General features: G+C 42.5%; 1 pseudogene; it reads right to left on the bottom strand.

Moving 5' to 3' along the window:
* Positions 1 to 14,165: 14,165 nt before the first annotated feature.
* LOC102873860 lies at positions 14,166 to 14,571 on the bottom strand (annotated as a pseudogene).
* Between the last annotated feature and the right edge of the window lie 2,666 nt (positions 14,572 to 17,237).

Genomic DNA, 17,237 nt, shown 5'->3' with positions numbered 1-17,237 from the left:
ACATAGGGTTGCTATGAGTCGCAAGCAACTTGATGGCACATAACAACAACAACAATCATTAATATCACGTGCAAACAAGATTCTGCTGAAAATTATCCAAAAATGACTGGAAAAGCTCATCAACAAAGAACTGCCAAAAGTGAAGGCTGGGTTTAGAAGAGGCCGTGGTACTAGGGATATTTTAGCTAATGTTAGTTAGATGTATCTTGACTGAAAGCAGAGAGAATCAGAGGAATATCTGTGTTTCATTAACAATGCAATGGCTTTTGATTCTGTGGATCATAGCAAACTGTGGCTGACTTTGAGAAGAATGGGAATCTCAGAATACTTGATTGTGCTTATATAAAATCTATACTTCTACTAGGAGGCAGTCATCAGGACAGAGGAAGGAGACACCGCATGGTTCAACGTCAGAAAGGGTGCACACCCGGGACGTGTCCTGTCTCCGTACCTTTTCGATCTCTATGCAGAACAGATCATGCAGAAGACCAGGCTCTATGAGGAGGAGTGTGGCGTCAGGATTGAAGGAAGACTCATCAACAACCTGCGTTACGCAGATGACACAACCCTGCTCGCTGAAACTGAGGAGGACCTCATGCACTTACTGCAGAAGGTCAAGGACTGTAGCCTTCAATATGGATTGAAATTCAACATTTAAAAAATCAAAAATTCTCACCACTGGGCCAATTGGCAGCATCATGATAGGTGGTGAAGAGATCGAGATTGTTAACAGCTTCAGTTTGCTTGACTCCACAATCAACACTCTTGATACTAGCGGCCAGGAAATCAAAAGAGGAACTGTGTAGGGAAAGTCTGTTGTCAGAGACATCTCCAGAGTACTGAAGAGCAACACTTCCAGTCTGGAGATTAAGATGTGCCTGATGCAGGATAGAGCAGCGTTCAGCGCTGTTGTACACAGGGGTCACTGTGAGTTGCAAGCGACTCATAATACGTAGCACCTAACAACAACCAGCCAAAACACCATGGCCAAATCAACTGTTTGGATGTGCGCTCCTGTTTACTTTGACAGGGTCTGTGTGGCTATGCTGCTGGAGAGCCGGTTCGATTCCCAGCTGGTGCACCTCCTGCCTGGCCATCTGTTGTGGTGCTCTGTATGCTGCTCTGATACTGGCCGGGTTTCAGCAGAGATCCAGGCAGACATGGCCACCAGCTTCTGACAGTCACTGAAAACCCTCTAGATCCCAGAAGTCCCCTCTCATCTGGTCGCAGGCATGGCACAAGACTGGGTGAGATCCGTCCTGCTGTGAGCGCCTTCTCTTGGGAAGTCCATACCAGCTACCAACAAAAACAAAACCATGCGTTTTCTAGACATTGTTGTTGTATGTGCCATTGAATCTCCTACAATTCATAGCGACCCTATGTACAATAGCCCTGAAACTTCCTCTATCCTGTGCCAATTTTATAGTACCTGTTACTGAATCAATCCCCCTCATTGACGATTTTCTCGCTTTCTCTGTCTCTCCACTCCCAAGCATGACGTCCCTCTCCAAGGACTGGTCCCTCCTTGCAACATGCGCAAAGTGTGTCAGACAAAGCCTCAGGTTCCTTGCCTCCAAGGAGCAGCTTGGTTTCACCCTCTGCAGGATGAACCTGCTTGTTCTCCTGGCAGTCTGTGATATGTTCAACACTCTTTTCCAGCATCACAGCTCAAAGGCATTCATTCTAGACACTTAGCATCCAGAAATGCTGTGCAATCAACCAGGAACTGAGACTTGGATTGAAGTGAGAACTATGAATTATGCATCTGAGAGTTGGACAATGAATAAGGATGATAGGAAAATTACTGATGCTTTTGAGTTGTTGGATAAGAGTAAGGGTTATCCCATGCACTGACCAACAAACAGATACGTCTTGGAAAAGGAACAGCCAGAATTCCCCTTGGAGGCAAGGATGGCAAAGCTTCGTCTCTCATACTATGAACCCATTTGCCAGGAGAGGCTGTTCCTGGGTCAGCAAATGGGAAGACCCTCAATGAGATAGAATGACACAGCGGCTGCAGTCATGTTCTGAGTGTGTCAGAAATTGTGAGGATGGCACAGGACGGGACAGCGTTCAGGTCTGGTGTTCATAGGGTCACTCTGGGTCATAGTTGACTGTAGGGCACCTAGCAACAACAACAACAACAACATGAGCTACCTAACAATTTTTTCCTTCTTCCAAACTAGCAGAATCCTCTTGCTGCAGGGACGGGATGTCTCTTAGTCAGTGTGGGCTGCACACCCCCTGATGCCCACATGGAGGGTGCCAGACCCTGCAGCCTGCCTGCTACAAACACAGCACCAAGACAGAGAATCCTCCTTCAAACGGTGCAAGAGAATGAGAATTCTTCTCTAAAAGGTGCCACAGAGAATATATTTTCCTGTGGAAATCTGAGGGTGTTTCCTTAAGTGACCTTCTTGTGTTGTTAGGTGCCATCAAGTCGAATGTGACCCACAGTGACCCTGTGTACAGCAGACCAGGCGTTGCCCATCCCTGGAGTCTCACAGTCCCCCGGTGCTTGAGCTCAGTGCTGCACCCCGTGTCTGTCCATACTGACCCCCCTCTTCTTCCAGGGACTGACTCCTAGGAATCAGAACCCACAGTGTTCTCAGTGCCCATAGCACTCCAGCCTCACCGTCTACAGCTCTACTAACAACAGCCCCAAGCTCCACAAGCGGCACCAAGGTCGTGGGGTTCAGAAGTGTTTTCAGCCCTCACGGCGCCCACAGTCTCCACACGTGATGAGCTCCACGTCCTCAGCTCCCACATGTGCAGCCCTCGCATCAGGTGCAGCTTCACGGCGCTTCCTTTCCACAGCTCACCATTAGGGTCTGTTCTCCGGTCCTCCCTTGCACTGCCCTGACTGAGGGACTCATTCCTCCCTTACCCTCCACGCCACACGATCTCCCTTCTTTTCTCTACTTCCTCCTCTGAGAGGCCCAGACTCAGGGAGACTGGGGGGAATCCCACACTTTGACAGTCAACACTCTAACGTTTGACAAGTGACTTAAACTTCCTAAGCTTCACTAACCTCAGTCAGACATGAAGCTCTTTCAACTTTAGAGACGGAAGAGGAGTTGACATCATAAGAAGTTTGCACAGCACTGGGAAATTCCCTGGAAGGTCCTTCCTCCTTTCGGCCTCTTTGATTTCTCTGAGGGAAGGCTGGTGCACCTATCTCTGAAAGAGTGCCACCCAAGTAGACAAAACAGATGTAAATGACATCAGCCATCCACTCAGTCACCAAGAGTAACTCAGTACATGCTCAACTGCCATCAAGCCGATCCTGATGCACTTTGACGCTAAGGACAGAGCAGAACTGCCCTAGAAGGCCCATGGCTCTAATGTTCACAGAAGCTGTCGGCCTCATCTTGAGTTCAAACCACAGAACTTTGTGCTCGCCTCCGAGGACTTTGCCACCTGGGCTCGCGGACTCCGTACCCCTTCCTTCTCCTCGAAGGGCTCCGCTGACACAGTGGTGAAGCTCCTGGCTGCTCCCTGAGGGTTTACTCATCAGCTCCCCGGGAGAAAAGACCTGACAATCTGCACCCAAAAAGGTTATGCCCAAGGAAACGCAAGGGGACAGTTCTCTGTCATGGGGAGGGTCACCATGAGCAGAGTCAACTCAGCAGGAGTGAGCTCAGAAAATGTGGGTGAATGTCCACTAGCCCCTCAAACCTAGACTGGGGATGTATTCTTTTATAAATATTTTTAATTGATTTTAATATAGTATCTTTACAGTATGTTTCATTCCTATATATATTGTGTTTTATATAATCTTTCACTTACGTTGTGTTTCACGCAATCATTCATATATTGCCTTTTGCAATTTAGTAAAAGCCCTGATATGTACCCCTCACCCTCCTCGGGCATGGCCTCTGATCGGGGAGACCATGAACCAGGCCTGATGTGAGCCTGTGGGGTCACGTGAGTTGGAAATGATGTGACAGTTTCCAACAATAGCCAGGCTTTTCTTATACCATAGAATGTCATCACCCGATGGACTGAAAATTTTTGGCTGACAGTGTCACTCTCACCCACTCCTGTCATCACTCCTCTTTCCTTTGATCTTCTCAGAGCCTGTGTCCATGACCCTCAATGAGTACCCATGGCCACTATGCCCATGACCCCTCTAGGTTCCCACAAACTCCTGTGCCCTTTACCCTCTAATAATTATGACCCCTGGGGGTTCCCATGACTCCTGGTGGATTTTCATGACTCCTAGTGGTTCCCATGATTTCTGGTGGGTTTCCATAACTCCTAGTGGGTTCCTGTGATCCCTACTGGGTTCCCATGACTCCTAGTGGGTTCTCATGACTTGTGGTGGGTTCCATGACCCTTGGTGGGTTCTCATGATCCCTGGTGAGTTCCTGTGGTCCCTGGTGGGTTCCCCGACTCCTGGGGGGTTCTTGTGATCTCTGGTGGGTTCCCGTCACTCCTGGTAGATTCCCATGATCCTTTGGGTTCCCGTCACTCCTGGTAGATTCCCATGATCCTTAGCGTTTCCTCATGGTCACAGCCTTAGTGTGTTCACTACTTTCCCAGGTATGCCTGTGATTCTCATGCCTGTCACCCAAGGATTGCACCTGGTACCCTGGATACAGGACTGAGGGTGAAGAGGTGGCAGTCTCCTCCCATAAGGAGCGACAACCTCTGAAATCCAATCCAAGTCACCATGAGTAGGGATCAACTTGAAGGCAATGAGGTTTTGTTTGGTTTTAAATTTGCTAGTTTGTCAATAAAAATATCTACTTTTCTCAAAGAAAAATGACTTCTTGTAATGCCTAACAGAAATCTAAATATATTTTTAAATTTACTTCTTGTGTTTTTTTTTTTTCTTGTAAATAGCTGGTAGTGTGTTGTGCATCGTGTCTTTTGAAAATAGAAAGAGAAAAGAAGAAGGAAAGTGGGGAAGAGAAAAAAGCCACAGATATTGAAAGGGCCAACCCACCTACACTTATTTACGGCGCCCACAGTGACACCTGACCCTGAGCTGGGGAGGAACTGGGCCCAGCTCCAAGCCAGGCTGAGTGGACATTCTCCTGTTGACAGGCTAAGGCAACCTCAGGCTGGAGAGAGAAAAACAAAAACAGGCGTGAATCATCAGTGGTGGGTTATTTACGAATCCCCTTGGGTGGGATTGATGGCAGGGCAGGCCTGGCCCTTGGCTCAGTGGGAATCATCCAAGAGTGGCCAGCCTCACAGACCAGTGTGAGTCAGTGTGGACGGACGGAGCTCTCACCACAGATGCTGCCAGTGTGAGGTGGACAGCAACCAGGCGTCTGCTGACCACAGCCTCCGCCAACCAGCCACCACGGGGGCCAGGACCCAGTGACGTCAGAGGCTCCACTTACTGGAAAAGGAGCTTGTCCTGGGTCAACTCCTCAACAAGCCATAAATAATGTTTCCAGAGAGCATTTCTCTCTTCATGGTCACCCTGCACCTCCCGAACCTTTGCACCACCTCTGTGTTGAATCTTAACCACATCGACAGTGTCCTGTGGTGTTATGGCTGAGGTAAGTACCACGGTGGAACCCACCTACAGATGCACCAAAAGTCCAGCCTTGGTAATCTGCTCAGTGAAACGCGGCTGTAGAGCCATTGGCTGTGGCTGAAGTCTTCCTCTGAGAGGGCATCAGTGGGCTTTGGTACCAGGTGGGGCAGTTGTGTTATCACTAGAGAAAGGAGTCATGGCCTACCGCTGCTGTTCCCCAAAGACTTTGGCCTCATTAACATCATTCCTAGCTCTGGGACACAATTCCCGAGTTCAGATGCCCCCAATAAGACATCCACACTCGGCTTGGTAATAGCGGCACCCCTGGGGTCAGTGTGTACCCCAGGCGTGGACAAGCCTCCACTTCTCCACCCTCACTGTGTCTCCTGTATTCCTGTGCGTTCATTCTCTGTGTCCTGGTGGCCCAGAACGGAGGTCACACGGACAAAGCATGCTTGTCTTATTGTTGTTGTTGTTGATTGCCTTGAGTCGAGCACAACTCATAGCAACTCTACGAACAAAAGGCCTGAAGTCCCTCTACCACTATCAACGTCTATCAAAGTTCATAGTGTTTCTGGAGGCATGTTGTTTGGGAAGTGGATGCCACTCTGGCTTCCGCTCCTTGTCTTGATGGGGGCCTGGAAAGGAGAGTGCAATGCCAGCACAGAGGCTGACCTCAGAGACTCCACAGACATTCTCCTGCTTGATTTTTACAACAACCATCTGAAAAGGTAGAACTTTATCCTGTTTTCAAAGTTGGAAAAAAGAAAAGATTCAGGAGTAGATTTCTTTTGTAAAACCCTGTAAACAAAGGAAACAATAAGACCCAGATGGTCTGACGTTTAACCAGCCCTTATTAGACTTTGGGTTCACAGCACAGCTCCCACTTGCGAGGCTCCCGTGTTGAGTTGGGAAAACCTCTTGAGAGGGCTAAAGAACAGCGATATCAGTTAGAAGACTAAGGTGTGTCTGACCAAGCTGTGGTCTTTTCACTTGCTCTCTCTGTATCTGAAAGTTAGACAATGAATAAGGATTACAGAAGAAGAATTGAAGCCTTTGAACTGTAATCTTGGAGGCCAATACTGAACATTCTATGGACTATAAAAGAATAAACAAGTCCGTCTTGAAGGAAGGCATCCAGGGTGCTTCTTAGTGGTGAGGATGGTGAAATTTTGTCTACATCCTTTGTGTGTATTGTCAAAAGGGGCTAGTCCTTGGAAAAAGGGACCATATTGGGAAAGGTTGACTGTCAGAGAAATAGACCCCTAAGAAGGTCATTGACACAGTGGCTGCAACAATGGGCATGAACTTGAGGGAGACCATGAGGAGGGTGCGGGAAAGGACAAGCTTCAGGTCTGCTGTTTCTCAGTTTCTGAGTTGTAGAGGACTAGGTGGCACCTGGAAGCCATAATAACTTGTTAGACCTGCCCTTGTGATGCTCTGGATGATTAAAGCGCCTACCAACACGACATCTTCTAACTGTGGGTGTACGGCTATTGAAGGAATCTTAGGGCACAGTGCTTGTTCAGCTGTGTCCACACAGACTGACAGCCTTGTAAATCTTACAGGCAGGTCTGCTGTGTCTTCCAGGGTCGCTGTGACTGACTCGTTAACAGTGGACTTTGTTTTGAATTTCTAGCTGCCAGACCTGCAGATGTGCAGACAGGAGTTGTATTCTCAGTCTCTGGGGGTTTGTTCCGCTCATCTAAAGGCCATGACGAGCCTCTTGGGTGATGGATGACCTGTCTCCTATAGTGTGATTTAAATCCTCTAAACCCAATGTTGGGTCAACTCTGTGCTGGATCCAAACAGGTGACAATGAACGAGCGAGATATCTGCAGAATGACAGGGGGCACGGCCACCAGGCCCACTGCGGCCCACAGAGGACCGAGCAGCACAGCTTCCTAAGTGCTTTCTACCTCAGTGCCCTGTCAGGGACTCCAAGCACATTCTGCAAACTGAGCTCAGAGATTTGGACCACAGATGTTGTTCCAAGACCCTCCGTCCTGTGGGCGTGCTATCAGGAAGGGCTGGTTCCTGATGAAGGACCTCATCGTGGAAAAATAGAGAGTCAGCAAAGGAGAGGAAGATGGATTAGCACAGTGACTGACTGCCTCACAGGCAGGACAAAGAAAGGAATGGCTGCAAGTTTAAAGTTTGCGTCAAAACCCTCACAGCTAGCTTTGAATGCTGGAGCCATTGGGTGTGTGGGAAGGCCACCCCGATGGACTGATTCGGTGTTTGTTTCAGTAATTGGTGGTCTATTACCCAGTAACCAACACCACAGCTCAAAGGCATCAATTTTCTTCTGTCATCCCTATTCATTATACAGCTCTCAGATACACAGCAAGTGATCAGAAAGACAATGGCCTGAATTGGATGCACCTTGGTCCTCAACCTGACATCATTACTCCTCAACAATTTGGAGAGGTCCCTAACTACAGACTTTCCCAGTGCAATGTGTCTCCTTATTTCCTGACTGCTGGTACCAAGGGTGTTAATTGTGGATCCAAGTTAATATAAAGCTGTTGACAGTTTCAATCTCTTCTCCATCCACCATGATGTCACCTACCAGTCCAGTGGTGAGGATCTCCGTTTTCTTGACACTGAGATGCAATCCATACTGAAGGCTGCATTCCTTTCTGTGGGGTTGGTGAAGAGCACGGCACATTCCATGAACTGCCAAAAGAACAAACAAATACGCATTGGAGAGGGTGCAGCTGGAGTGATCATTGGCGGTAAGGACGATGAGGCTTTGCCTCACATACTTTGGGCATGTTGCTAGGACGGGCTATTCCTTGGAGAGGGACATGATGCTTGGAAGGGTGGAAGGTTGGTAAAGAGGAGGAAGACCCTTGACCAGGTGGATGGACAAGGTGATTGCTGCAATGGGCTCTAATGTGTTGGGAAGTGTGAGGACGGCACAGGATAGAACAGAGTTCAGATCTGCTGTTTACAGGGTAGTTATGAGTCATACTCAACTTGTTGGCCCCTAACAACAGCAGCATTGTTCCCTAGTCAGCCTTTGGCCTTGTTCTGACTGATTTTGAACTTTTCTGTTATTTCTCCACACATTTAGTAGATTTAATGTCTAGTTCAATTTCTACCAACTTAAAGCATGAACACCAGGGGGCGATGTATCACTGTGAAAGAGAGGACATTAATGTCAAATTCTTGTTTTCCTTTCTAGATGAGCAGTGCAAAGGGATTTCAAAATCATAAATTCTATTACTTATGCACACAGATATGTCATAAACATTATATTAAGCCCCTCTAACACGTCATACTTCAGTGTCTAAATATCTGATGAGTCTTCAGTCTGTGACCACACTTGGGGCAGATTTGGATTTTGTGACATTTAAGTCATGTAGGGAGCTTGAGAGAACAAGACTACAGTACAAACAGGAAATGAACTATAAAAGTAAACACGTGTATAAAGTGAAAATAAATCCCTAAGAGTTATGACTTATCAAATTCTCCAATGGAGCTAAGTGCATAGATAAGTGAGGCAGTTTCCTATGAGATACTGTCTGCTGTGCACCTCAGAGCATAGTAAGGCGTAACATGTTGTACAGGGGTCTGTCTACTGCAGGGGAAGAAGCACACTCTGGTTCCTGCCTTGAACCCCCCCGGAGCACTTCTGATTGGCTCTGCACATCACTGTTAGAATCAAGAAGAAGACAACAAGTTTAAGGTCTTTTTTATTCTTTTTTCAGTTCTTTTTTAAAAAATATATAATTTTTTAAAATTTTATAATAGTTTATTTACAGAGTTTGAATGCACTGTTTTCACACCAGATCTTTCTCATTTCCTTCACCTCCCCTTCCAACCAAAAGATTGTGTGACCCTGTGATTAACGCCCACCCCCTCGCCCATCCTCACCCCTCTGCTTCTACCCTTGCCTGGGTTGGATTATCATACTCATTCTACAATAATAGTCTTAAATAATATTTGTCTTTATGGGACTGAGTTAGTTCACTTATTATAATGCTCTCCAGTCCCTCCTAAATTAGGTAGTAATTTACAAAATCATCACTCCTGTGTGCTGTGTAGTATTCCACTGTGTGAATGTACCATAATTCTCAATCCATTCAATTGTGGTTAGACATTTGGGCTGTTTCCATGTCTTTGTGATGGTGAAAAACACTATAAATAAACATTGGTGTACAAGTCTCCATTTGTTCCTCAGTTCCCATTTTCTGGGAGTATATTTCAAGTAGAAGAATAGAATAGACGAATCCTATGGAATTTCTATATTCAGCTATTTGAGGAAGCACCAAACTTCCTTCCAGAGTGGTTGTACCATTTTACAATCCCACCAGCAATGTATAGGAGTTCCTATCTTGCCACATTCTTTCCAACATTTATTACTTGATGTCCTGTTAAACTTCACCATGGCTACTGGAGCAAGATGATATCTCATTGTGGTTTGGATTTGTATCTTGCTTATTTATTGCCAGTGATTTTGAGCAATTCTTCAAGTGTCTGTTAGCCATCCAAAAATCTTCCTCGGTGAAAATGCTTTGCATGAACAGGGAACATTTTTCTATCTCTTTAGGTGTTTTATTGTGTCTGGTAGAAATGTTCTGTAATTTTCTTTGTATAGATCTTTTGTATCTCTAGTTAGATTCACTCCCAAGTATCTTAATTTGAGATTGGCTATTATAAATGGTATTGCTTTCTTGGTTTTCTTCTCTGAGGTCTCTTTGTTATTGTAGAGGAATCCCAGTGATTTTTGTATATTGATCTTATATCCTGCCATTCTGCTAAACTGGCCTACTAGCTCTAGTTTTTTGTTGAGTCTTTGGGGTTTTCCATGTACACTATCATATCATCTGCATATATAGCGACAGTTTAGCCATCTCTTTGTGGATCTGGATTTTTTTTTTTTAATTTTCTTCTCTTGTTGTATTGCCCTAGCAAGAACTTCCAATACAATATTAGATAGAATTGGTGACAGTGGGCATCCTGTCTGGTCCCTGTTCTCAAGGAAAATGCTTTTAGTCTTTTGCCGTTAAGAATGATGTTGGCTTTCGGTTTGGCATATATACTTTTCAATATGTTGAGGAAATTATCCTCTATTCCAATTTTGCTAAGGGTCTTTATCAGGAAGGTGTGTTGCATTTTGTCAAATGCCTTTTCTGCATTAATTGCTAAGATCATATGGTTCTTGTCATTTACTTTGTTAATATGGTGAATTACATTGTTTTTCTTATATTGCATCATCCTAGCATATCTGTTATGAATCCCACTTGACTATGATGAATTATTTTTTTATATGCTTTTGGATTCCATTGGCTAGGATTTTGTTAAGGATTTTTATGTCTATGTTCATGAGAGATACTGGTCTGTAGTTTTCTTTCTTAGTAATATCTTTGCCTGGTTTGGGGATTAGGGTTATGCTTATTTCATAGAATGACTCTGGGAGTGTTCATTCTTTTCCTAATTTTTGAAATAATTTATGTAGGATTGGTGATAGATCCTATCTGAATATTTGGCAGAAATCATCTCTGAAGCCATCTGGTCCAGGACTTTTCTTATGGGAAAGTCTCGTGATGACCTGTCCAATTTCTTCTTTTGTGATGATTCACATGTTCTATATCTGTACTTCTCAATGTAGGTAGGACATAAATTTTTAAAAATTTGTCCATTTCCTCTAGGTTTTCACACATTTCATAGTATAGCATTTAATAATATTCTGATATTATCAATTTAATTTCATCTAGTTCTGTAGCGATGTCACCTCTATCATAATCAAATTATCTGTGTTTTAACTTTTATTAAGTTTGCAAGTGGTTTGCCAATTTTATTGACCCTTTTAAAAAAAACAAAAAACAACAAAACCAGCTCCAGGTCTTACTGATGGTTTCAGTTGTTTTTCTGTTTTCTATCTCATTGATTTAAGCTCTTGTCCTTATTCTTTCATTTATCCTAAAGGCTGTAGGATTAGATTGTTTTTCTTTTTTCTATTTGATGAAAATGTTGAGTTAGATCATTGATTTTTCTTCTTTCTTCTTCTTTGTGTGTGTGTGCCTATTGCTGTGAACTGCCCCCCCACCCCCCAGGACTGGTTTAGCTCTATCCCAGAAGTTTTGATACATTTTCATTTATTTCAAGGAACTTTTTAGTTTCATTATTTATTTCTTTTATAAGCCAATTGTGTTCCAACAGAAAGTTATTCAGTTTCCACAGAGTGGTTTTGTAAAATTTACCCTCCTGTGATTAATTTCTAATTTTATGGCATTGTGATCTGAGAAGATACTTCAATCTATTATTTCAATGTGTTTTTTTCATTTGTTGAGGCTTGCTTTGTGTCCCAATATATGATTGATTCTAGAGCATGTACTATGTGCACTTGAGAAGAAAGTGAATTGAGTTTTAGTTGGGTGAAGTGCCAGCACCACAGCTCAAAGGCATCAATTCTCCTTTTATCATCCCTACTCATTGTCCCGCTTTCTGATGCATAGGAAGTGATTGCAAAGATTATAGCCTGGATCAGGAGCAGCTTAGTCTCTATACTGACATATTTGCTCCTCAGTACTTTGGTGAGGTCTCTGACAGCAGACTTTCCCAATGCAATTAATCTTTTAATTTCCTGGCTGCTGGTACCAAGAACATTGATTGTGGAGCCAAGCAAACTAAAACTGTTAATAATCTCAATCTCTTCACCATCTATAATGATGCTGCCAGTTGGCCCAGTGATCTATTGTGACTTTCTTTAATCAGTACGTAACTCCTTTCCTTATTTTTTATGATAGTTTTCATTCTGAAATATATTTTATCAGAGATTAGTATTGCCACTCTTGCCATTTTGAAGTTACCATTTGCTTGACATATTTTTTCCAGCCTTTGAGTTTGAGTCTATCTTTCTCTTCTTTTTTTAGATATGTCTCTTGTAGGCAACATCTTGATGGGCTTTGTGGCTTTGTTTTGTTTTTTTTAAATCCATTCTGCTACTAATTTTCTCTTAATTTGTGCATTTATTCCACTCATATTAAGTATCATTATTGTCAGGCTAGGTTTCACTTTAACCATTTTGTTGTGTTTCTTTTTTATTTTGTTTCTGGTTATTGTTGTCATTGCACTTTCCTTTGGTGTCTCTCTGTGAAGGACTTCACTTATAGTTTCTCATAGTTTTGGTCTTGTTTTCACAAATTCTTTTTTTTTTCTTCTTTCTCCAAAGGATGTAATTTCTTCTTCATATTTGATGGAGAGCTTTGCTGGCTATAGGATCCTCGGCTGGCAATTGTTTTCTTTCAACTTTCTGTATATTCCATCCCATTGTATTTTAGCTTGCATTCTGCTGAGAACTTAATGTAATAGTCTTACTTTTATAGGTGACTCTTTGCTTTTCTTGTGATGATTTTAGAATGTTATTCTTATTTTTTAATTTGGAGAATTTGACTATGATATGTCTTGATGTTATTCTTTTGGGGTCTAGTCTATTTGGTGTTCATTGTGCTTCTTGAATGTGAATTTCCTCATTCTTCAAGTAGTACGAGTTTTCTTCTAGTACTTCTTTTACAATTTTCTAAGTGATTTCTCTGTCACTCCCTTGTTCTGGAATTCTAACCATATATATATGCTGTTCCTTTTGATATCATCCCACATAATTCGAATGTTTTCTTCATTTTCTTTACATCTCATCTCTGATTTTTCTACTAGTATGTTTCCAGTGAGGCTCTTGTCTTCCAGCTCACTCATTCTCTGCTCTATTTTTTCAGTTCTACTTTTTTTATCCTACCAGCATGTTGCACACACCTGCCATTTTAGTCTTAATATTCTGGATTACATTTTCATGCTTTTGTGTTATTTCCAGTACTGTGTTGGCTGTACCCTCTTTGTCTTGTGATAACTTTTAAAGTTCTTGTCTCTCTTTATGTATACTATCAGTTCTTTCTTCCATCTTTTGCATTTTCTTCTGTAGCTGTTCACGTTGCTCCTCATAGATATATTTCTTCTGGATTTTTGTTGTCTCTGGGATATTTTCTCTCTTATTTGTCCCTGACCCCCATCATTTGCATCTTCTTCTGTAGCTGTTCAAATAACTCCACATCAATATATTTCTTCTGATTCTTTTTATCTGGGGTATTCATTGCATCTGCTTTTTTTTAGGAGAAGGGTTGTTTTTTTTTTTTTTTTTCACAATGACTGAGGCAGACTGCTTCTTTCTTGATGTTACGAGAGTCTTTTCTTAGTACATACAAGGTTGTTGTAACTATATAGTGACTTAGAGTATGGTAATGTTTTGTGAAGGAAGTGTATATTTGTGCTCTCTTCTTGGCCTGAGGTGAAGATGCATCACCCCCTTCCTTGACCTATCTTGATCCAGTCTTCTTGAGCTCAAGGGGTCCCACGTGATGTAACTAAACAGCAGTGTTTTCCCCAAAATACCTGAGTGGGAAACCAGGAAACCCGTTGTTCCCTTCCAGAACTAGTATCTTCACCTCACTCAAATTGTTCTTGTCCCTTCTGCTTAAACTTAAGGGTTCCTACGTGGTGCAGCTAAACAGCAATGTTCTCCCAAAGAAATGTGTATATGGTACCTCTTCCTCGTGCACAGTTCCTCTTCCTGCCACACAATACCTCTTTCTGCCACACCAAATTTTACTTTTTTTTTTTTTTTGGTGTGCCCAAATTTATTGAAAATATTACAGCACAGCAAACAGACTCAAACGGCTCCACGTGGTATTTTGAAATTCATCCCAACTGTGGGCTGAGTGACCTGCAGGATGGATAGACTGCCAAAGTCCAAGAGTTTCAGCATTTCCTTAGTATCAGGATCTACTTCAATGATCTCCTGATCCAGGGCTGAAACCTCTGGTACATAATTAATCTCTCCTTTCTCTCTCCTCCTCCTGCAGCTTAATGGAGATGCCTCTCACAGGCCCTCTCTGAATCTATTTCATCAGATGTGTGACATAGCCTGCTATCTTGTTCCAGAGTTTCTTGCTGGGAATAATGGCGATCTCACACATGCGCTTGTTCGTGTGAAAGTCATTACTCAGGCGCGTGTAGTATTTCTCAATGATGACCCAGGCCGCCTTCTTCACGGTTTTGGTGCGAACGTGGCCCATGTTGGCGGGTCCTTGGTGAAAGAGCAAATTTTACTTTTTTATATACCAAAGAAAAGATAAAGAAATTGAGAATTCCTTCCAATTTATGCTATCTAAAATTGACTAAATATGCAATAAAGATGCATTGATAAATATTTGTGTAAAATGTGAAAGCTATAAATAAACTGAATCAGTAGTTGTAAAATTTGTGTCATCTGCCTAATGTAGGTTGTTGATGAGTCTTCCTCTTATCTTGATGCCACATCCTCCTCAAAAGCCCAGCCTCTTGGATGATCTCTTCCAGATATAGATTGAAAAGATACGGAGATAGGATTCATCTCTGATACACACCTTTTTTATTCTGAACCAGGAAGTGTTTCCCTGCTCTGTTCTGATTATCGATGCCTGGTTCAAGTATAGGTTTCACTTGACATAATTAAGTGTTCTCAGATTCCCATTTTTTTCAGAGGTAGCCACAATGTTTTTTTTTATTTATACAGTCAAATGCCTTTGCATAGTCAATGAAGCAGAAATAGAAATCCCTGTGATACTCTGTGCCATAAGCCAAGCTCCATATAACAGTGGATATAATGTTCTTAGTGCCACAGCCTCTTCTAAACCCAGCCAGTATCCCTGATAGTTCTCTATTGATGCATTGTTCTAGTAATTTTGGGACACTCTTCAGCAGGATCTGGCTTACATGTGATATTAGTGGAATTGTTTGATAATTTCCACACTCTGATCAGCTTTTTATTTTTGGGATGGGGATAAATATGGATCTCTTCAAGTCAGTCGACCAAGTAGCTGTCTTTCAGATTCTTTGCACAACAGAGTGTCCAGGGCAGCATCTGTTTGTTGAAATAGGAATAGGACCTGAGACTTTGCTACAGAAAGTTAAGGACTGAAGTCTTTAAAAGGATTAAAGCTTAACATCAAGAAAACAAAGATTCTTACCACTGGGCCAATTAGCAGCATCATAAAAGATGACGAATATATTGCAATTATTAACAGCTTCAGCTTGCTTGGTTCCACAATCAATACTCTCGGTACTCTTAGCTAGGAAATCAAAAGATGAATTGCATTAGAAAATCTGCTATCAGATACCTTTCCTTAGTACTGAAGAGCAACAATGTTAATCTAGAGACTAAGGCACACATGACCCAAGCCATGTCATCCCAATTACTTACTACACATCAGAAAGAGAGACAATTATTAATGATGATAGAAGAAGACGCAATGTCTTTGAGTTGTGGTGCTGGAAAAGAACATACCATGGACTGCTAAGTGACCAAATAGTTTTGTTCTAGAGACAGTGAAACCAAGTTTCTCCTTAGAGGCAAGGATGTGGAAGCTCCATTTGACATACTTTGGGTATGCTGCTAGGAAGGACCAATCCTTGGAGAAAGACATCACACTTGGAAGGGTGAAGGGACAGTGCAAGAGAGGAAGACCCTAGATGAGATGGAATGTCAATGACTCTGGTAATGGGGGTAAGTGTGTCAGGGGCAGTGAGATTGGCTCCATATAGGGTAGGGTTCAAAGCTGTTGTACATTGGGTTGCTTTGAGTTACAAGTGACTTGACAGCATATAACTACACAATAACAACAGTTGTAAATTAGCAGAACAAGGCCAGGGACGGATTGGGGAACAGAACATCAATTACTGAAATAAAATCCATTGCCATTGCTTGAGTTACCTGATTCATAGGCACCATGTAGACAGTAAATCTGCCCCATAAGATTTCTAAGGCTATCTATCTCAGTGCAAGCAGACTGTCTTCTCTCTCTCTCTCTCTCCCAAGGAGCTTTTGGAGGCTTCCTATTGCCAGTCTTTCAGTTACTTGTCACACTGTGCAATCACTGCACCACCAGCCTTCCTAGACCATCAAGCCCACACATACCATCTCAAGTCAGAGCTAAATAAAACTAAAACTAAAATCTAAGAGAGGTAAAAGATGACCTTGAAATCTATCCCATCTGAATTTAGAGACCATCTCAACAACAGATTTGATGCATTTAACACTAGTGACTGGACAAGTAGTGAGATTATATCAAGGACATCTAAAACATATAAAAAAGAAAAAGGTCATTAAAAGACAAAAACTAATACCAAAATTAATGTCAAAGGGGACTCTGAAATTAATTATTGAATGTGGAGGAATGAAAGTGAATGGAATAAATAATTATCTAGAAGAGGTTAGCATAAGTATCCAAATGCTAAAAAGGAAGAACACACTTAACACTTCTCAAAGTGAAAGAACTGAAGAAAAATGTCAAAGATATCTCTCACAGATGCAAAGATCCTTAACAAAACCCTAGCCAATAGAATCCAAAAGCACCTGAAAATAATAATTCATTATGACCAAGTGAGATTCATAACAGGTATGCAAGGATGGTTCAACATAAGAAATACATTAACAATTATATTTACAATACATTTACAATTGTTGTAGTTGATTGTCTTTGAGTCAAGCATGACTCATAGTGACCCTATAAACAAAGGGCCCGAAGCCTCTCTACAACTATTGACATTTATCAAAGTTCATAGAGTTTCTGGAGACATGTTTTTTAGGAAATGTATGCTACTCCTGCTTCCAAACATTTACAATGTTGTTATGTTGTTATGTGCCGTCGAGTCGCCTGCGACTCATAGCGACCCTATGTACAACAGCCCTAAACTCCGCTCT

The sequence above is a fragment of the Elephantulus edwardii genome, unplaced genomic scaffold, assembly GCF_000299155.1.
Source record: "Elephantulus edwardii isolate Elephantulus edwardi_28Jun2011 unplaced genomic scaffold, EleEdw1.0 scaffold00024, whole genome shotgun sequence".
Taxonomy (NCBI): Eukaryota; Metazoa; Chordata; class Mammalia; order Macroscelidea; family Macroscelididae; genus Elephantulus; species Elephantulus edwardii.
This window is presented reverse-complemented; position numbering and strand designations above follow the sequence as displayed.